The sequence below is a fragment of the Coturnix japonica genome, chromosome 7 (genome assembly GCF_054131305.1).
Source record: "Coturnix japonica strain WE chromosome 7, WE-NBRP24, whole genome shotgun sequence".
Lineage (NCBI taxonomy): Eukaryota > Metazoa > Chordata > Aves > Galliformes > Phasianidae > Coturnix > Coturnix japonica.
The window spans coordinates 1684811-1707500 of NC_140669.1; the positions used below are offsets into that span (position 1 = coordinate 1684811).

At 38.9% G+C, this 22690-nt stretch overlaps 1 long non-coding RNA gene across 1 annotated transcript in view; it reads right to left on the bottom strand.

Annotated features, from left to right (window-relative positions):
* Positions 1-1987: 1987 nt before the first annotated feature.
* Positions 1988-22690, bottom strand: part of LOC146760043 (uncharacterized) — a 48038-nt gene continuing 27335 nt past the window's right edge. The window contains exons 3-4 of the long non-coding RNA XR_014948168.1: positions 3694-3787; positions 1988-2075 (exon numbers count right to left, since the gene is read on the bottom strand). This is a non-coding gene — a long non-coding RNA (uncharacterized LOC146760043). The remainder of the gene's footprint in view (positions 2076-3693; positions 3788-22690) is intronic.

Genomic DNA, 22690 nt, shown 5'->3' on the forward strand with positions numbered 1-22690 from the left:
ATATATATATATATGTGTGTGTGCGTGTGAGAAGGATAGTTAGGATGCTTTCAAGGATGGGGAGAGCAACATTTGCTGAACAAGAAGATGAAAATCTGTCCTGCAAAAATCTCAAATGGAAAAAGGACACTTGCTCAAGCTCCTGCTATCCCAAATTAGCAGAGCCCTTTCAAAGTCTAAGGAGTTAGGAATGTTGGCTGTGTCATCCTGAAAAGACCATTTTCTGCAACTCTGAATGTCCCATAAGCACCTCACAAAAAGTTACCACCCACACTCCCCCCAAGCTCCATTCCTGCATGTGGGGTTTAACGAATGCATAGATTGGGACAGGCTTTAACTAAGAACAACTGAAAACCATAGACCAAGATGACTGGTTCTTCTTCATCTGCTTTTTGACATTTTCAAGATGTGCTATCTTAGTCATGAGATCCTGATTCCCTCATGGTAAGCTTTGACTTTGACTCGTAAGATTTAATTACCACAAAGGGAATGCAGAGAGTGAGAGCTGGAGTAAGTATCTACCATTGTGCAACTAACTACATCTCAAAACATTCCGATTCTGACCAGACAGTACAGGTCCTGAACAGAGCAGCCCTTCTTTACACATAACAATATACACATTAGTGTGAGTTTCCCAGCCCAAGTCAGCAATATGAATGATTTAAAATGGAAAACCTGGACAGTGTCCTCACTTCTGGGATGTGCAGGAGACCTACCAGCCACAACATCTTTTCTGAGGAAAACCTTGTGCCTTTAAATCTCAGGCATGTTGTTCAGTAGCATTGTGCTGATTAAGCTAAAATACATTATTAAGGTCAGTTTAGGAAACAATTCATGAGATATGAACAGAACATAGGAAACATGACAGCTGGGCTTTCTGCATTGTGATGCCAAGTTATGTAATGCACGTATGTTTGTTTCCTTCGTGGCAAATCTATTGAAGGCTTCTGAAGCGCCAGGAGTTTTGATAAAAGTCAAGCTGTGACAGGTAAGCAGGACAACAGGAAATCATCTTACATTGGATGAGGGTAGATTTAGACTAGGTATTAGGAAGAAATTTTTTACTGTGAGGGTGGTGACGCACTGGAACAAGTTGCTCAGTGAGGCTGTGGATGCCCCCTCCCTGGAAGCACTCAAGGTCAGGCTGGATGTAGCTGTGAGCAACCTGGTCTAGATGGAGGTGTCCCTGTCTATAGCAGATGGTTGGAACTAGGTTTCTTAAAGGTCCCTTCCAACCCAAATCATTCTATGATTCTATGATTTCAGAAAAAAAGAAGGATAGCTAAAAGAAAACATATTTTTCCCCCAGCATTTACTATAAATTACTCAGCATGGATTTCTTGCTTAGAATTTCAAAGATATTAAACAGAAAAAATCTTTCCAGCACCACCTGGGTAATCAGTTTTTTCAGTGATCTGCTGTGCATTACTGAATGATGTACAGAATTACTTGCTTAGACGCAAGAAAAATAGTTGTGCCAATAAACCCTGGCTTTCAACTTAGACTAATGAACATAGACCAATATCAGTGTAACTTATAATCTACTGCTTGCTCAAGCTGAACCTAAGTTTCCTGCAGCTGAGTTAGTTAAGTCAAGTGCAATGTTCTACTCTGTCATCTTTGGCTGCAATCTTCTACAGCTGAGTACAAAATAGATAATGAAACATAAAATCTTTTGCTAATCCTCACAGGTAATTAAGAAATGAGCTGTAAACCAGTTCTTGTCTCCCATTGATACTATTTATCTTGCTGGGCAACCAGTTCTCAACCAGTGAAGCCCAGTCAGCAGCAGGAAACACTTGCAGCTGTTGAAAAGACAGCAACAGTAAAGTAATGAAAGCTTCCTATAATAATCCCATTCCAAGGTGCCACTGGACTAAAAAAGGAAAACAGAAAACAGCAGTGACTTGGCTGGTTCTCTGCCCCAAACACTTCTCTTGTTGAGCAGCAGATTCTGTCACCTTGGTTAACATTGTCCTCACCTGCTGCATCCATGCTTTCCTTGCCAGATGCTGCCTTCTCAGATGTGCTGATTTTCTCCAAGCAACACACAAGCAGACTGCAAACACAAAACGCTTCAAAAGAAGGAGTAAAAGAGAATCAGTCAGATGAATGTGCTGATTAGATGGGCTAGCACCGAGGGGGAAAAAAATGGGAAGTGACCATTCAATGTTATTGTTCAGTTCCAAATATTAGGGTCCAAAAGTGACTTAAGCTGCTTTACTGTAACCCTTACTCATTCACAGGTAATCCTACAGGTGAAGGTGTGCTTATCCCTTCACAAACTCTAAAGGCTTGATTACGATTTTGAGTAAAACAAGGCAGAAAAGCTGAACTGTGTCTGTAGAAGAAGGAGGAATTTTTAATTTTTAGAGCCTCTGGTTGTACTCTGAACGTTCAAGAAATGAGAGAGGATTACAGGGAAGGGAAAAACATGGAAGCAAAAAAGGTGAAAGTTTTCTGTGACAGCAGTGAAGCGTGTTCTTCTCCATATTCACTAGGAGAATAAGGGAAAACTACACTATAGAAAGAAAATTCAGCTCAGGAGTTGGGGAAAGCTTCTGAATTGTGAGGATAGTTACCAACTGAAATAATATGCCGAGGAAGTTTGGAAATCTCTATTACTGCAGGCATTTAAGAAGAATTAAACAAACATCTGTCAAGACTGACATAGGTATTGTTGATCTTACCTTGAGGCAGGGATGCATTAGGTGACCTCTCAGGTCTCTTTCGCCCTGTCTTCTGTGATTGCTGATTCATGCCTTTCTTTTCCACCTCCCTACATATCTTTACTTATGCTACCAGACAGGAATGTTCACTAATCAATTCTATCCCCACAGTTAATGCTTTCTCTTTGTACAGACAGTTGGCTTGACAAATCAGTTTCAGCTATAATCAAAACAATTTCTTAATAAAAACACTCAACATATGTGAATCACTCTGCACCTACTCCTATAAAGTTGAAGCTTAGCTGGAGCCACAAAGAAGACTTTATATATGTATATACTATAAATATTATATCTTTTTATATATAATATAATCTATATTATTTAATATAATATATATTATTTAATTTATATATATATACAGCATGTATTACAGCATGGTTTACTAAACCACTTCTGTCCTTCAAGAAATCTTCACATCATTTTCAAAGTGAAAAAATTACAGCTGTTTTAAACTAAAGACCATTCCTTTCTTATTATTGTGCCATTAAAAATGAAGGTAATAACAAGAATATCACAGTTGCACTGAATTCCAACATACCAGTATATTTAACAGCTGTAAGTATTTATAACTGATTATATTTTCAAGTGCATTCTACCTTTTCCTGTCTTCAAACTCATTTAATTGTTTTTAGCAAAGTTTATATTGTAGCAGGAACAAGCTGGTGTCATGTACAATATTTTGCAGTGTTTTCTTCTAGTTTCAAATAACAAACTTCCCTACAGGTGGACAAAACATTCTTTATTAGGCATCCATGGCACTAAAAATAGGCTTATTATTTTGTGAAGAAAGGCCTCAGAAAGTTCAACTTTCATTTGGAAAAGTCAATATATCTGAAACAATATTTGTATAGATCATATAACATAAATTCCAATTAAGTCATTTGTCCAAGAAAGAATTCACCTATCAAAATGGGGTTCAGGAGTTCTTAGATAAATATGAAGGATTAGTTCCTTTCTTACTTACATTTTTCTTTCTTTTCTCTTTTTGGAAAGCATTTCTGTTTCCCTGCTGGGCTCAGACAACATATGAAGGATTCATTTCCTTTACCATCCAGTGTCTACACAGAGGGAAGAACAGACAAGTTATCAGCATTTGCTTTTATCTTGCTGCCCTTTTTGTTCTAGACACATTTTTGCCAAGTTAAAAACTCAATAATGGTAACCGGTAACTCAATAATAATTACATTGGATGGTGTATTAAATAGCGGGTTTTCATTTGTCAATCTTAAAACACTTCTTCGTGGAAGCTAAGCATTGCACTGTGTGATCACACCAAGATATGGACTCACAACGTAACTTGCTCAAGGGCAGACAGCAGGCCAGCATAACAACTGGGAATATAGTTGACATTTTCCTGAGCTTTAATGCAATGTGCTGTTCCCAGTGCTTTTTGAGTCATCATACAGGCATTCACATGATATAGTTTGGCTCCTTCTTTCCTTATTACTTTTATTTGTTCAGGATGAAAATGGCCAGCCATTATTAGTTGTTAGCAATGTATGATAACAACGTCTGTGGTGACAGAAAAAGAGGAAATGGTTTCAAGCTCAAAGAGGGTAGATTCAGGTTAGATACAAGGAAAAAATCTTTTAGGATAAGGGTGGTGAGGCACTGGAACGGGCTGGAGACATTCAAGGCTGGATAAGGCCCTGTGCAACCCGACCTTGCTGTGGTGTCCCTGTGAATTGCAGGGGAGTTGGACTAGATGGCCCTCAGAGGTCCCTTCCAACTCTAAGGATTCTATGAGTATGATATTGGTAAAGTATTAGAAATGAAGGCACAGATATTAGCAATGTATGAACTGCATCAACTTTCTACAGTTATAGAAAACGAAAATCAGAGTAGGCCACAAAGATCTCTTTCAATACAGGTAGACTGCAAGCATACTTATGCATAACAAAACTACCCTATTATATATGTATTTACTAAAGGCAATTTAAATGCAAAATATCTACCTTTTATCAGCTTGCTATACTATTACTGACTGGGAAAGAACCTTCTGTAAAGAACTCACGTGGGTATTTTCCTCCCTTCCTCTACCTTATACCATACTTACAGCCTATTTGCCTGGGTAATAATAGGCCGCTCTAACAGTAACAAAATACACAAATATCAAACTGATATGAAAGACATGTGCCACACACCCCTTCATAGTACTGTACTTAAAATTCATGCCATTGTAAAAAAATTATAAAGCAATCATGTAGTCACATCAGACAAGTTTTGCACTAAGACACACACCAAAGATGTGCCGAAATCAGGAGATGATATCTGGACCATTTCAATCAAAGCAAAAGGACTCCTATTAACTTTCATGGGACAGGGAATTTACTCAAATCTATAAATAAGCTCAAAAGAATTAATTGACTGCATTCTATTTAAACCCAATTTTACTTTGCTATGTAAACTTTTAACAAAAAATATCTGATTTCATAGGAGTATTCGAGCAATTTGATCCTTTATAATATTAGCATACTTTTAAAATGCAAAATCAGAGCTAAATGTTTTAAAAGCCGTCTCTTTAGTGCTGTTCTTCAAATAAAATCACTGGTTTAGTTGCTGAACTAGAGTTTAGAAACATATTTTGTACAATATTGCACAAAGGCAAAAATAAGTAGTTAATGAACAGCTCCATATAATTCCCTGTAAAATATTAGCATTTCAGGCGGCATCCAAATGTGTGCTCCCTTTGTAGAGCAGATATGTTGCTGAGATATTCACTGCTATTTAAGTAATCTCATATTCAAACTACAACACAAGACAGTGTTTAATGTTCCAGAGCTTCAAATGATGGAAGAGAGGGGTCTTGAACTAGATGTGCTGACTGGAAAATAGCATCAAATGAGTTGTGAGAAATCCAGTGCAGGCTATTTCGACTGCATCTTGAAGGACTAGCTTTAAAAATTAGCTCCAAATACAAGAAATGTTGCAGACGTTAAAAAACAACACTGAAACTTGAATGCTGATTCTGTAATTCAATATATACCTCTAAATGAGAAGTGAGCAGTTACTTTCTGCAAAGGAAGTATGCAAGGCATTGGAAGTATGAGATTTCTGGCAGGAAGGTTCATGCAGGTGGAAGGATTGGGACTCAGTACACATCCTGGCACGGTACAGAGCATCATGGTGTCTAATGGTTCCCATGGAAATCAAAGTCATTGCACATTTCCTCACTATTCATATGATTCCTGGAGCAACTGCTGTAAAACATGTTTTGTTAAAGGTAATATTTTTATTATACCTTACATAATCACATGACCGGACAGCAACCGGATCTCATTTTTGGAAGCCACATTTATTGATGCCAAGCATACTAACATATCCATAGAAGTGCCTCTAAAATCAGTGCTAAAGGAAATAATTTGTGCAAAGAGGAAATTAAAACGAAATCTTCAAATCCGAGTTATTATTTTGGGTCAGAAGTTCACAGTCGCTGCCTCATTCTGACAAATCAACAGCAGCATCCTTCAGTAACGAAAGAGATCACGTGAAAAAAAATCATAAACATGAGCTGTCCCATTGGACTTCTGTACTAGGCGACCAAAATGCTGTTAGGGCCTGAGAAGTAGGACTGGATTAGGGAAGGAAATGATAGTAGACTGCACAGCAAGATCCCCATGAAGTGTACTCTATTGTATGCTACAGGCTTTATGGTATCTCTGGGGACTTTGCCTTTATATCAGAGAAACTACTGGGTGGCCATGGACATTCAATGTAGCAGGAATTTAGGCTAGCCCATAAATAGTAAGAGACCGAGGAAACGGAACCATTCCAGAACTTACATGAGGGCTTAAACAAACATACCTAGGCAAGGACACCATCCTATCCAAGTGCATGCACACACGGCCTACAGACCTTCATTCTCAGGCACAATGCTCATGGTAAGAGTTGTACACTGCCTTTTACTGCTCCACAGTTGGAACCAATACGTCCACTGAAGAAAAGTCACGTATGCAGGAAGTGTGTGTGTATAAAAACACACACTTGATGTTTTTCTCAATTCTCATCACATGTTTCATTCAATAGACTTATTAATCAACCATAAGAAATGAGTTAAGATGTTGAAACAGTCATGGCCTTTGTTCTGTGTCAATTTTGTTGGCTTAGCTGACATATAGCTACAAGGCATGACGGATCAAAGTAATTAAAGTTCCAATCATTTACCTTTCTACATTCAGTGTCAAGACAGCTAGCCTTCACCCTGTGTTCAGAGCATTTTCATATTGTTTTAACATGTTATAGCTGTTCCGTTTGCCTTGCTGTACTTAAGAATTTGACAGCGTTTCCATTATAAAGTTTGTATATGAAGACTTGAGCCTCCCTCTGGATTCAAACTTTGCACATAAACTCAGAGAACACAGGCAACCCAAAACCAAGCAGCTACTCTTTCTGTTTTTCTTTTTCTTTCTTCGTTTACTTCAGGTTAATTCAGTCAGATTTTGTCTATAGGAACAAAAAATTGCCAGCTCTGTTTCATTTTGTTTCAAGGTACATTTTCTCTGTTTTGTGAACCTTATATGAAACCTATTTTGTTCCTGTCATGAATTATGGTAGGTAATTAGTCCTCTTCTCTACTATTCCATCATATACATTGTTTATAAGAGAGTATGAAAACATTTGATATAGTGGAGAACTTTGGGGCACACAGTAGGGAGCAATTTTTGGGTATTTCAGGAATAAAAGGCTGCTGTGTATTTGAATTCAAGGACAAATATAAACATCAAATTCTATTTTTACCAGATTAGAGAAGAAAATGCATTTTTATCAAGTCAAATAGATAATAAGAAGCTTGGGAACAGCATTACTAACAAAACAGAAGCAAGCACATATAGAAAAAGAAACAACCTGTAGTAAAGCAAAATAACTCACAACCAGTGAAAATGACCATCGCCAGGCATCCTTCCCTCTCTATACCTTCTCTTTAACCACAGCTCACCTGTTGCTTATATAGGCTGGCTGGATCTCCCCAGCTGTGGGGTGGGAAGTCATCTTCTGTTTCTCACCAAGGTTTGCACACAGACTCTTCCAAGTCACAAGCCTTCAGAAGGATAAGATTAGATGGCTTCAGGAATGTTACTACAATTGCTACCAACTATTCTGCCCCAACGTAGCAGGATTTGAGGAAGCAGTGGCAAAGGGAGACAGAGGAGAAATAAGCTTTCTCCTTCCATGTTATTGCACTGTTTGTAGAAAACGTTCCTGAATGAAAAGGGAGGATAATTCAAATTGAATGTCATTTATAATGAATACCTCCACCAGTATTTTTATAAATAAAACAGAGAGCAATTATTATTCTTCTGTGTATTTACAAGAAACAGGCAATGCGCTTCACAATGTTAAAAATAAAATAAAATGAAATAAAAGAAGGACATCTCGTTCTTCAGAAGTTTAGGGCTGATAAATCATAAAACATCCCCTACCTTGTCAGTCATTACAGCCCTGTCTTGTGTCAAACTCAGTCAACATGTTTTACTATTTACCTTGATTAGAGTAGTACCAAACCCAAATTTCTGTCATTCCTCCCATTGTCATCTCACTTTTCTCCCTTCGATGACTTTTTAAAGTTCCCAAAGCATGAAACATTCACTTTGATGCTGCATCACATCCAGTTAGAAAGCTCTGGCATGTACTGTTATGTTTAAAACAACATGCAAATGTAATCAGGAATGACATGTCGTCCCAATAATGCAGTCACTCAGCTTTGAGAAACTCAAACAGACAGATTATAAACAAGAGATTCTCACAGCCACAGGTTTGTGCTTTTGGAAGTGGGTCTCTGAGTGAAATTTGAAGGAAGTTTCACTCTTTAAAACATTTGACCATGGGTCTAAAGTTGGCCATTGAAGCCTGGAGGAGAAGGCTGACCACCTGCAGGATATCACCGTAGCTATAAAAGCTGAATATGCCACTCAGAGGGTTTTTCTTCCCCATCTCCACAACACTGGCTAATAACAATCACACCCAAACATTCCCATCTATCAGACCAAAGAATAACGTAGGAAAAAAAGTGAGATTTTTCTCACCTCTCGTCCAGCTAATTCTCATTAATATTTACTAACAAGACAAGGCTGTGCTAGCATCCTCTCTGAAACAGCCCTTCCACGTCCCACTCAGTGACCAGGAAATGCAGGAGTCCTGCAGGTCAGGGTGGGAGGCCACTCAGCATGAATCACCCCAAAAGGGCTCCGTGAATGTTGCTAAAGCAAATCCTACTGCTGGAGATCACTGTCTGCCCACAGTCGTCTGGGCTAAGGACACTTAGTCCCAGCAGAGGGTTTACTGATGGTATTTCATGCCTTAAGCTGCACACACACACACACACACACACACACTTGTGTGGGCCTCCTGTATTAGTGTGACCCTCAGCGTTTTACTAGCAATATTGATTTTGGCTTTACAATACTCCTGTTATCCCTATTATAAAGACAAGGAAAAAGGCGCAGCTAAATGACTTATCAAGGCTGACAAAAAAGTGAGTGTCGGAGCTGAGAATAGAAAGCAGATCACCTGAGGTTTTACTTCTGGAAACGTTTCCCCTTTCCTCTTCCTTTGAATCTTTGTTTAGCGCCAGGGCAGGTCATTTGAAATCTGGGCAATATTCAGATAGGCTTGCTTTCCCAGAAGGAAATAAAAGCTTTCCAGGCTCACTTTACAGAGGGAGCCAGCCTGCTCGGGCTGCTGAGGTTTTGCAGCTCTCACAGGACACTGAAAAATCCAGCAATCAGACCTGTGCAGCCGGAACGCTTCCACAGGAGATGGCGATGCACAGAAACAGCGCATTATCTAAAAACAGCCTCACACAATATGTTTCTATGGACATCAGAAACTAATCTTTGAAACGGTCCCTGATGAGGGCCATGCTGGCCCGAGCTGCATTCTGAAAGTGTTCCAATTCCTCCTTTGTATCCGGCGTGTGTTTATTGGAGAAAGAGTAAGTTCTCGTTTAAATTCTGCACATGTATTTGCACTGCGGCCTTTTTAGGTGTAACCTCATGGCCCTATCTGAAAACTGGTAATAAAATGCAACTCATGATAAAGAACTGCTAGGTGATTTTACACGACTATAATTTCATGCTCTCAAAAGGCAGAATATGTAATTCCTTAAACCACAGACGGGAACGCGGTGATTCTGGGCTGGATTTTTGTTTTCAAAGCCAGGACCATGTGAATAAAGCCAGCTCCAGCCAATGATACAAATAATGAGTTAAACAGACACTCATTTTAGCTGATTTTGATGTAGAGTGGAAACCAATGTGAAGTCTCACTGAAGTACGGATGCTACACAAACACAGATGCGAACAGCTCCCTCAGCAGATGACAGAGATTTTAGTGTTCGTGTATGATTTCACCTGTAACCACTACACAAGTCTTTCTACAGAGACTCCCAAATCTGCCACACTTTAATAGTTTCCAGTATATATTATCCCTGTATAGAAGAACTACTATTGACCACGGTAATGAGCAATCAGCAGTGGTGGGGCACCCTGGAAAATCCAATTTTATGCACACTTTTCTTCTTGTATTAATTCATTGTGCTCCAGAGCTGCTCAGACTGTAACACTACAGTAAAAAAGCCTTTGAGTAAAGTAGGGGCCAAAAGCAAACAAAGTCATAATACTGAACCCAAATATTTAACATTGCACTGATCCACCTGGTCAAAAAGGGAAAAAACACTTAAATGTAGAGACACCATACACATCTCCTAGGCAGTGAACATATACTGAGATGTCACAGTAGTTTATTTATGAAAATAATTATATAATTAGAAACTATGCTTGCTTTTCTTGCCCTTGCTCAAAGGCCAACTGTATTTACACCAAGCAACTCCAACATATACTCACACTGAAAAGACTTGAGAAATATCTGGCTGGCTTGGAAGACTCTGAGCAATCCTTTGAGCAAGACTGAGAAGGTTTCCCAGTAAGCTGTAACAGAGATCTGTGAGGATTTGCTTTAGCTGGAGGAGCAAACTGAAATCTTCTGGTAGAAGATATAAAATAGAAATCTTCATTGAAAAACTCATTGCCTCCTGATCATAACTCTAATTAGCTAACTCAGCTGTAATACACAAATTAAAAATCTAGATTAGAACTTTGTAGCAAAATGAATGTCTAAATACTCATTGGTAACAGACAACTACATTCATGTCCCAAAACAGAGAACACACATTCAGGTTGTATTGTGTTGTCAGCTTGTAATTCAAATGAGAAGACACAGTTGGCCAATATTTGCAAATGAGTCCATCTAAAGATATTTCTCCCTACTGCAGAAAAAGCAATGATGTCCATCTTCAAGCCCTAAGATCTTAATTATTTACAGCAAGGAAATGATCTGAACAATCAGCCTCACGTTCCTTGCCCATAGAGAAAGGCAGGGCACAATGGAACGGCTGCAATGCACACAATATTTCTACCCACTAAAGAGTGACAATGAGTATTTAAAGCCTAAGAAGACTTAGCAGGAAGGTGGAGGTGCAGCAAGGTAGCAAGATATGAGCCATCTGGATCTCCCCACGGGTACTTAGAGATTGCCCACATGTCGTGCACCTGTGGGGAAGGAAACAGTTGTCTGCATTTCTGAACTGACAGCAATATTGCATCCCAGCAGGTACAGGAGGCTCTGTGGTGCCATTTAAACTAGAGGCATACTTCGTAACTACATCAGCATTTTGCTTTTCCACTACACACATTTATTTCAGCTGACAACAGTCTCCCTGTCTGCAATTTGTAGGGATGCAATATATTAGAAAACCATTTCAGAGTTCAAATTTGGGCTTCAATTCAGCAACTAACAGCAACCTAGCACATCTCTCAGACATCTCCAGCACATTCACTGATCAGAGAAGCACTTGCTGTAACTGGAAACCCCGAGGCAACAAAATAACCATGTCTGGATAATTCCAAGTTTACAGACACCTCCCTGTGGAGCAGCACAGATACTGTAGCAACTGAAATGTTTGCATGCTCTGCAGATTACACCTGCACCATGCGAACAGTGGACTGAGCTCCCAGCACCAATCCTATCTGTAGGTGCAGTTGTTGGACACAACGTTTCGATTTACATCAGTGTAAATACCTCTCTTCAAAAACAAATCTGGTGTTCACTACCCTTACTTCACCTAGAACTTCATGCTGATGGTACCAAAAGGGATCTGCTGGTTCTTCAAGTCCATCATGGTGCTGTATTTGAGTTTATAATTGCCTTCCTAATGCAGTCCTGTTCTACCTTTGAACACACTAACAAACATTTTGGCACTCTAGAATATAAACTTGTACACTTTCCTCAAGAGGACTGGAAGCAAAGTTACAAGAGTGGTTTAAGTGGATTGAAGTTGATTACACTGAACAGCTTTTTACACAACTGGGAATTTACCTAAATCTACCTAATTCCATCAATTGCTCATTTTTCAAGACTAAGTTCATCTGATTCACCCCAAACTTGCAAACAGAAAGATGAAAGCAAAGACCAACTAGTCCTCGATCTTACAGGAAATTTACTTAGTTTCTGAAAACGTTTCCTAAAACTTCTCTAATTTTTCTTCCTTGCCATTGGTAAAAACTGATTGTAAAAGTATTTTCTTGATGCATCCGCTTGTCAGTTACAACAACTAAAACTCTGCTTGTCACCTGAAGAGTTACCTTCATTTCTTTGCGGATATATGATTAGAAATTAATTATTGAGATGAAAATGCTTTTAGATGCGGTTATAAGGATAAGAATAACATTGTTTAAAACAGTTCATTTTAACCTAAAGGGAGCCTATAAACAAGAGCAGAGTCAACTCATTTCGAAGATAGACAATGGCAGGACATGGGGAAATGGTTTTAAGTTGAAGGAGGGCAGATTGAGGTTGGATGTCAGGGGGAAGTTCCTTACCATGAGTGTTGTAATGTGCTGGAACAGCTGCCCAGAGAGGCTGTGGATGCCCCGTCCATCCCTGGAGGTGTTCAAGGCCAGGTTGGATGGGGCCCTGGGCAGCCTGGGCTTGTATTCAATGTGAAGGCTGATGGCCCTGCCTTCGGTGAGGGGTTGGAGCTTTATGATCCTTGAGGTCCCTTCCAATCCAGGGCATTCCGTGATTTTGTGATTTGTAGAGGAAATATTTTGCTCTTTAAATGTTTATAAGCTACAGCACCTTCCTGAAATGTAGTTCTACGCCCCAGAGGGTCTACTGAATACCCAACTATTCAACTCCACTCCTTCAAAAGGAGTCTTGTCCTTTGAATGCACCAAGACAAGGCCTCTCAACAAAAGGCCAATTACAGCATAAGTTTTTAACAACCTACAGTCAAAACACCAATATCTACTAAAGATAAATAATGTAACATGATCCTAAATTTCAGACATATCTTCCGTTCACAATTTTCATCAAAATATACAATATGTCAACTGGGAAATATAACCATTTTTTCTTAAAAAGTTGGTTTTTCTGAAGTCTTTCCCCAGGCTTTTCAGAAGTCTTTTTATCAAGTCCAAACCATTTCTATAACAAACACAAAGATTTTTTTTCTTTCAATTTAGAATGACAACTTGTTCAAAATATTATTCAAATGTATGTAGGAAAAAAAGCTTTCAAAAAAACCTCTCCCATCATAAATGAGAACAGTCATTTTGAGTGGAATGGCATATTTCATTTGCCCTAAAATTATGGTTTACTTTTGCATCTCCAAAATACTCATTCTAAATAGGCGTAAAATGAACATTATAGAAGTCTCGTTTTCACTCCCAGAAAACAATCCCTGGTGAACGTGGAGGCTTACATCCTGCTTGCAGAGCCTTCCTGCAGCCCCAAGAAAATGTCTAGGATGTATGTCCATGAATGTGGTTGGTTTGTCATCAGATAATAATAAAGTAGGATCCCATTTTGCAAGAATATTTCTTACCTGCTTTCAAGCAAATAGAAAATCTTAAGTTTTTCACCCAGAGCGTGGTGACACACTGGAACAGGTTGCCCAAGGAGGCTGTGGATGCCCCATCCCTGCAGGCATTCAAGGCCAGGCTGGATGTGGCTCTGGGCAGCCTGGGCTGCTGGTTGGTGACCCTACACACAGCAGGGGGTTGGAGCTGGATGAGCATTTTGGACCTTTTCCACCCAAGCCATTCTATAATTCTACAAGTTTCTGAAGCAATTCTGAATGTTACGCAGCTGAAACAGAAAGAAGCTATTACAGGAAAATGGGCTGATGCTGAAGTGGAAAAGAGGGGAAAACAATAACACATCAAAAAGATTGGTTACCTCATGCAGATATCATTACATATAGCGAGGTGCTCAGAAATGAGGTTTGTTCTCAGGACACCACTGCTACGTATTTCCTTCTTAATGACATTACATATATATATTGATATATATATAATGGGATTAATTGGACTAGCACAGAAGCAAGTTCAGTGCTTAAAGACTTCAAAAATGATGTATATATAGGTTGCATATTCTACATGATAAAAGATCTTCAGTTAGACTTGAAAGAGCAAGAGTTCCAGATGGAAGAGGAAGGTTATGTGCAGAAGGTGTTCACTGCAACTTAATATTTATAATTATTTTCAACTCAAGTGTTTTCCATCAGATAAGTGAACTAAAATATATCTTAATAATTCTATACCTTCCCATAGAGCACTCTCCCCACCTCAAATACTCAACCCACAACACCAGAAGCAGGAATTAGTCTGGTGACACAATGAGGACCTATCATTCCAACCTGCTCCTTCATGTGATGTATCCAGCAAGGGGAAACTCACAAAAGGTTTCTGTCACATGAACTGAAGCGACCCACAGGTGTGATATGTTGCTTATCTCTGACAATCATGTCATGAGAAAGAGTGCAGCTTGGCTGCATGTGTCTTAACATAAATGCACATCAGTAAGCACTGTAGATGACAAACAGAACGGTGCTGAAATACGCTGTGGTTGGCAGCTGTGGGTGAGGAAAACTTATGGCATATGCGAGCACAGAAGTTTGCATAGAGGCAGATGACTTACCAAAGAGTTGCTTACTTTCTGACTTTGACAAGCATTTTCTTTCCATGCTGACGATGGACCTCAGTTAAACGTACTGCTACTCTGAGATTGATGGCTGGAATTTACATTTCAAGTGCTGCCTATTTAATTCACAATCAACAAATGCAGGAGGATGAGTAAAGTTTAACCGCGTGGACAGTTTTATCAGAACTCAGTAGAAGCAAATCTCCACTGCAATATTTGTCGAGCTTGGATATGTCAACTAAAATATAGAGCAGTCAGCCCAGAATAGCAGAGCAATGTGGTGAGGAGATGGCAATCGCCATCTTCTGTTGTGTATGAAAGCCAACAAAGGTCTCTGGAAAGGCACTGGCTGCTGTGCTGAGGGGACAATTCGAAGTGTGATTAAATTTGGCAAAGGAAAAGCTGCTGCGCAATCCCATGCAGTTTGGTCACATGGAAGTATCTCCAAGGTCCATTCTGGTAGGCAACAGGTTCACTTACAGCCTCCAAACCTGTACAGGTACCACAAGGGCGATCCACGTGAGGAGAGATTGAGAAGGGCTGATGCACAAAACTCAGTTAGTGAAGTGCAGTGTGAGTGAGCCAAGCAGTGCGTTCCATGGTTTGTGCTCCAAAGCTGCTCTGAGGTCTTGGTCTGCTGTAGGCAGTTCCACGGGGGTTCCTTTGGGCAATGCCCAACACCAGTGCCATATACCAACTAACCACGGTTATTAAGGATTCACTGTAAGTTCCTCTGAGCGTAGACTTGTGAGCACTGACATCCTGGCCAAATACCAACTTGGATAATTATTTTGCCTACCTAAATGTCCCTGTTTTCATTTGAATAAGGTATTTTTCATTTCCAAAGCTGTTATACAGTGCTGTTGAGCACTGTTAAACAGCTGTAATATTTCACCCCAGAGATGGCTGCATTTCACTTGTGGGTGATGCGATCCAAAGAGTTTGAATATCAGTTTAATCACTTTGGCATCCTTCAGGAACAAAGTCACTATTTAAATGTAAGATTATTGTAGAGAATAAAATTGTCAATAAATGTAGTAATGTCTATCTTTAACTATAAGCAATTACAGAGCTAATCTCCAGCTCTCAAAAAATAACACCAGATGGTATTTTTTAGAAAAAGTCAAATGTAGAATTATTATTATTATTATTATCTTTTTTTTCTTGCATTTTTCAGTACATCGTGATGGCAAATAATACTATATGAATCCTGCAAGTACAAGAAAAATCTGCAAGTATAACATTCTCCTCTTCCAGCGAACATCCTGTGAATTCATAAATATTTACATTTTGCAAGTTATAATTATGTAGCTCTGGAGGAAAAAAAAATAAAAAATAAGAAAAAAAAGTGACTGTATATACAAATATATAAAGGAACATTCATAAATTACAAATGGGCATTGTTCTGAAAATGATACCTACTGTGCTTTCACGTCTTTATGCTGAACCATAGGATAGATTCCTACCTCTCTCTCAGTTGGGTAAAAATTATAGTTGGAGGTTTGAATGACTATTGATTTCTTATTATAGTTTTTATTAATAGCTGTAAGCTGTTATGTATGAACTTTGCTTGGTAGGAATTTGCCGAAGTAGAAAGAAAAGTTGGTATTACTACAGAGAGAATCCTCCTTCACAAACTAACCAACAGCTACAGATGCACGCTAAATATATATAATTTAGGAGGGGAGGAACAACACAAAAGCAAAGCAAAAATAAAATATGAAACCTAAATTGGTACAGTCAAATGCTGTCTTGTTATTGACTTCTTTTTGAGTTGAATACTTTGTATGAGGCCGTTTGCGCACCAGAGGATAATTTCAGCAGTAAAGAATCTATAGTGCACGAAAGTCTTGAAGTTAAGATTTCTTTTGCATCAGTCCTACTTTGCAGCAGAACCACGGTAACTATGCACTGAAGACTGTATTTATTGAAGGAATTTTTACATTCTGATTCATGAATAATCCATCAACAGATGCTGATTGTTTATTTTCCTTGTACAAACTCAGGTGTTACCTGGAATTGCTTCAATACTTTATCCAAAGGCATTGAACCTCTGAGTTACTGGTACATTTTTTGTCACTGTTTTGTTAGTCTTCAGCTATTCATTGTAAGGTAGGTGGACAGATTGCTTCTGCATGAACAGTGAGCCAGGTGTATTACTCATGACACAACTTTTTAAGAAAAAAAAATAATGGATTCACAAAACTATTCAGTCTTTTTTTCTGTGTGTAAATTCATAATTTACTTATTGCTAAGTGGTCTCTTTCTCTGAATATTCTTTTGAAAATTGTACATAGTTGTCCATGGCAAAAAGAAAAGGATTTAGGACTATGAAAGTGACTTTGATATCTTAATTAACAATTATAAAATCATCTTTCAGACTCTCTTAAGTACTCTTTCATTCTGCTGAGATAAAAACAAAACCACAGTGACAGCACTTCTCCCTTGCAGACAAACTTCTATATTCTATTTCTTTCGGGACAGCTTTTCTCTTTACCCACACTTCTACCAAAAAAAAAAAAACCCACCCAAACAACAGGTATTCCTCACTCTTGCTTTCTGTTTTGAAGCACGTCAAATTTGCAACCATGCCATCTAGTTAACTGCATGAGAAGCCTACAAATACAGCGGGTGTCTTCCTACAACCTTGTGCAATATTACATCAGTCAACTTCAGCCCTTCCAAGAAGGAATAATGTCACCACAACTGCTAGATATGGTCAGGTTTCCAGGTCACTGAAAGAAGTTAATTCTAAAGTACTTTGGTGTTCGTTTCCATAACATGAATTCTTCTCTCTTATCCTTGAGTTAGATCCTTGCAATTGATGCTCCTTCCCATCAGACAGAAATAGAGAACATATCCCAGCTCCAGAAGGCAATGCAGGACAGTTTGGAGCTGCAGCCTCCAGGCTTACCTGACCATCTGCAGATTTACATGATATCCTAATGAGGAAGTTTATTTCTGAATGTGGGAAAGATTCTGAATTAGTTTAGAGCTGCAAGGAGCTGGGCTTGTACTGTTGAGCACTAGCATGACAGTCCTTTTGAGACAAGGATGAAGATTCACTTCAGATTTTAAACAAGATAAATATTTTTGTATACACTTGCAAGATACATTAAGGATTATTTTTGGGGGTAGGGTTGGTCGGTTGGTTTCTTCCTTTGTAGCAACAGGGTGGTATATTAACTGTATGATTTTTACTCCTGAATCTTTTTCCCCTTGCAGCATCTTCACGGAAGCTTGTAGCTGATTCATTAGCTCAGGTATGTTTATATGTTACCACACATTTCAATGTCTTAAATGTACTAATCCCCCTCTAGTTGACAGCACTTATGTTGCAATGACCTGCAGACATCTGATCAACTTTCAGAATACTTACTAGCTATAATCAAATATATTCTCATCTCTTATTTGAACAAATCAAACAGAAATTGAATACATTTTTTTATGAACAGTAGCAATATGTTCTCTTCTCTGATAATTTTGACATTAAAATTCCATTTTAATAATCCCATCCTTCAGGCTTTGCAGACTCTTAAGGTATTAAAGCAAAAATTATCCTAAGCAGTTAGATTATAATGTATTTAAAGATTAGACATTTCATGTTGAATATTAACTGCTCCACTTCCCAGGGAAAAAAAAAAAAAGAGGAAAAAGATGCAGTTTTTTTTTTTCCCTTTTATAACTTATACATTTTTTTATAAGTTAACTATACAATCTTCAAACCTTTTATAAAAGATATTATAAAATGCACCTATACTACTGCATTATATTAAAAAGTACATCTAAAGATAAGAGGAAACACTTCTCCTTAGATTACTAGTATATTTTGATGCTTATAAAGTACACAAAATGGCCGTCCAATCTCAGTAAGTTCTAGCAGCCTTCTAAGCCAAGGCAAGATTGCAAATACTTTGCAATCCAAACAACTTTTATTGACTTCTCACATAAGGTGGGGTTGATATAGGACTTTAGGTTTCATCGTGATGAAAAGGTACAAGTGCTACTTTACTGTTTGATAAAAAGCAGCTATGCAACAAATGTAACTTTTACCCAAACTCATGTGCATTTTAGCTAGCTCATAACAATCAACAATAAACAAATTGTTTGCGTGGGGAAGTATTCTATACTTGAAGTGAAGCATCGGGAAGAATACGTAGAATAGCCAGAGTAGTTACAATGCAACTTCTAACAGGATAGCAGGAGACCTAAGACTGACGTGACAAATGGAAACTGTAGGAATAAAAACAGTATTTAGCAATGATGTGTATTTGACACCTGAAATAAAAACTGGAGTGAAACATCACTGAGAATGTAATAATTTGCTTAAAAGAGGAGAAGTTGTGCAGAGATAAGTGGTAAAAGAGGTATCTGATGTCAAAGATGTCCCCAGTGCTTGCTCTTACCTCTCTCACCTGCCATGCCCTAAATTTACACATCTGCTCATCTGCTCTGAAGGAGCCTCTGCTCCTCTGTGCACCAAGGAGAAGCAAATACAGCAAGACCTGCAGCCCTGGCTTTCTGTTCTGCTTCGAGCCAGCAAAGCCAGCTTTAGTCTTAAGCCCACCTTGTTGCTTATATTCAACCTGCTTGTTATTCTTTGGTGCTTGAATAACAAGGAATAAAAATAACTGAGAAAAAACAGCTCCCCAAACTTGTTGCCAGCACAGACACAGCCCTGCTGCTGAATAAACTAATCTACCTTATAATAAGCACTGGAAGTGCCAAACAAGTCATGGAATCATAGAATCACAAGGTTGGAACCTACAAGATCATCTAGTCCACCTAGGAAGTAACTGTAGAGTAAGACATAGAATCACAGACCATCCAAAGTTGGAAGGGACTTATAAGGATTGAGTCCACCTCCTGTTCAACTTTAAACTTGCTCGCAGTCATACTCTGTAATATCTTCTCTGTGCAAACAGTCACATACACACCAAAAGAAATCTGACTTTTTGGAGGTTCAACTTGTGAACGTGCATCATGCCGCATACATCAGAAGGCTCCAGCCCTCTCCTGCCTGCTCTCCCAGCAGCACTGATACCCATTGACCCACTTGCAGGACTACCATTCAAGGCAACCATCACAGGGTGTTTCTTCTCCTCTTGTATAAATATCAAGGAGGAAAGAAATTCCTCTCCACTGGTGGGTAAACAACATCAGAGACAGCCTGGCTTTGTTTTCACTCTGCCTGACACCATAAATACACACCCTTTCCTAGACCATTACTTGCTCATTTTTTAAACAATGTGCTTATGCTATTAGAAGTGTATTTTGGGTTATTTCTGCAGAACATTTAGCGTATTTTCTTTGTCCTTTTGCCTTGCCCTTCAATTTTGACCATGATGGATCTAAGCATATTTAGGACATTAAGGGCAAACTAAATTGTTGTTTATACTGTTAAATGTAAAAAGCATAATGGTAGGGTAGTGTCTGTATTCTGGAAAATAAGTACACTTGTCTGATTTTTATTACATATCTTCTCCACTGATGTGTACTGAGCAAATTGTGGGGTCTCTGCTGAAAATGCAACATGAAAGTTTAATACAAATCTCTGTAGGATGTGTCAACCTGAGCAAATGCTCAACAACTCAAAACAAAAGGAAAAATACTTTTACTCTGGTAGAGACTGCGTGAATGCCTTAACAGGTCCAGTACAATCATGGAGTTTGTAGACACAGGTAGCCAATGGACATGAGATTTCTCCTTACCCACCACAGATAGTAATTAACATCATCCGTCCTCGTCCCATAGTCAGGAAACTGAGGTATAGGCTCAAATATCAATATGTGATGCAGCTCATAGAGAAATGCCTGCAAAATCCGGAGACAACAGTCGATGAGGGCTTTTTGTAAGATGCACAGTCTGGAGGTCTGTGCAAGGACTAATAATCCATCCCTAGCTCTCTGAACATACATACACAGCTTTAAATGCCCAGATGTTTTCTGATTAATAATAAGGTCAGCCATAACGTCAAAAACATGGCCTTGTAGTTCTCCAATGCTTGGAAAGCCGCGGAGTGTTTAAGGGGGATGAAAATATTAAATACAACATACATATAAAGCACAATAAATCACATGCATTTGTTTAGAAGAGAAGCGCAGCAATTGTATATCCCACAATTATGTTTTCTGACATAAAACTGCTGTGTATCTGACTGCTGTATCTGACCCAGCCCTCTGATTTCACCCCTTCTTGCTTTTGATGATGATCCTTAAGAAAAATATCTTTCTTTTATTGTACTTTGCTCTTTCCAAGGTCAAAATTGGAAAATGATGAGCAAATCCATGCAGATGACTGAAATGCCCAACCCCAAACAAACCCGATGGAGAGACACTGCTGCACCACTCCAGCCAGCCTTGCTTCTCCCTTAGAAAGCTCTTAACACTGCCAAAACAACCACTCCACTCCACTGCTTTTGCTTTTACAGCTTGGCATTCAACCATTCATTGAGACGTATGAAGCCCAGCACCAATCTGCTGAGCTCTGCTCCTACTACCCAAATGTTTCATTGCCTCATAAGAGACCCCAGCAAGGACCCCATAAGACCCAAGGGCTGATCCTACAGTGTTGTACTCTGGCCCCCACCCCAGGAAACACCATTTGGGGACCATGGTGAAAACACAGCTCTTTTTCCAGGCTCATGCAGCACCACCTATAGACAAAACAAATCACATTGCTCTGGAGTATTTTGGAAATGGAAAACGCTGTTTTCTTTGTCATCCTTTGAATCTTGAAAATGTGAAGAGTGTAAGACAGTAACTGATGTCTCTCCACTGTAGGACATTATAAAACGGACTGTGCCCTGAGAGATGCTTAGCACTGAACCTAAAGACGTCAATCTGCAGCATGCTGAGAAGCCAAAACGCAAGTACAGCAAGGAAAATACAAAAGGAAGGAAAGTCAGTTTGCACACAGATACGGAACCTATTTCACAGGATGTGTTTCCTATTGGATTTCAGGAAAAAAAACACAACCAAGCACACACTTCTGAGACAGAAATATAGCCCTCTAATCAAGACACTTGTTGCAGAATTTAGATGTCAGTTGATTTAGAGCTAATATAAATGAATGCTCTTTGAATTAAAATATTCCTGATAAACTTTCCTTATTCTGGCTGTTCTCCTAATTTAATTAATTTTAGAACTTTGGATGAGTTCAAACTTATAACAGTCGGGATTTTAAATGCAGGATTTTATGTCGTATTTTATGCCAGTTAGTGATAATGACATATCTTGAACTTCAAAGGTGTCTAACCAATTAGGGATTCTCTGCGAGAGAAAATTTAGAGGGGAAAAAAATATTAAAAGAAAAACTGTATGGAAGAGTTTTCTACAAATGCTGAATATTAAGCACAGTTTGAGAGTATTTGTGTAGTATTACAAGAACAGTTTTCTTTTAAATTATGGTGAATTTGAATTTTCAGGATAGGGAACAACAGCAGTCCTTTGAGTTTGCACTCCAGCCAGTCCTTTATATGTACAGATCTATAATGCCATGATTTCATGCTACATGCGCTGCTTGTTATATATCCTAAAAATTCAATTTCCTTATCCCAGAAGGAAAGAGCCATAAGAGGCGAAGCCAATCATTTGATCGTAAAGAGTTGTCAGTGTGAAGGAAACTGCTTTTGAGCCCTCTGCCACCACCCTTATTGGGGGGAATCATGCAAACCACGCCAAGCAGCTCTCAAGCCCGAGTTCATCAGACTTACAGTTGAACTATACTCATCGCATACATGAAGGGAAGGAGAAACTCCATTTGATATATGTGTCTATGAGCACTTATCCCTGACAAGGCCGAGCAAAGTACAAAAGCAGCGTTCCACCTAACGTGCTGGGATATATGAGACTTCGAAATGGTGATCTCTATCTCAAAAACCATTTAACCAGCCTATGATAGGGCAGTTACTGTGTTTATAAGGCTTTCCTTCCTAGAATGATAGAGCGCAGTAAAACGCCTTATAAAACAACACAGAAGTT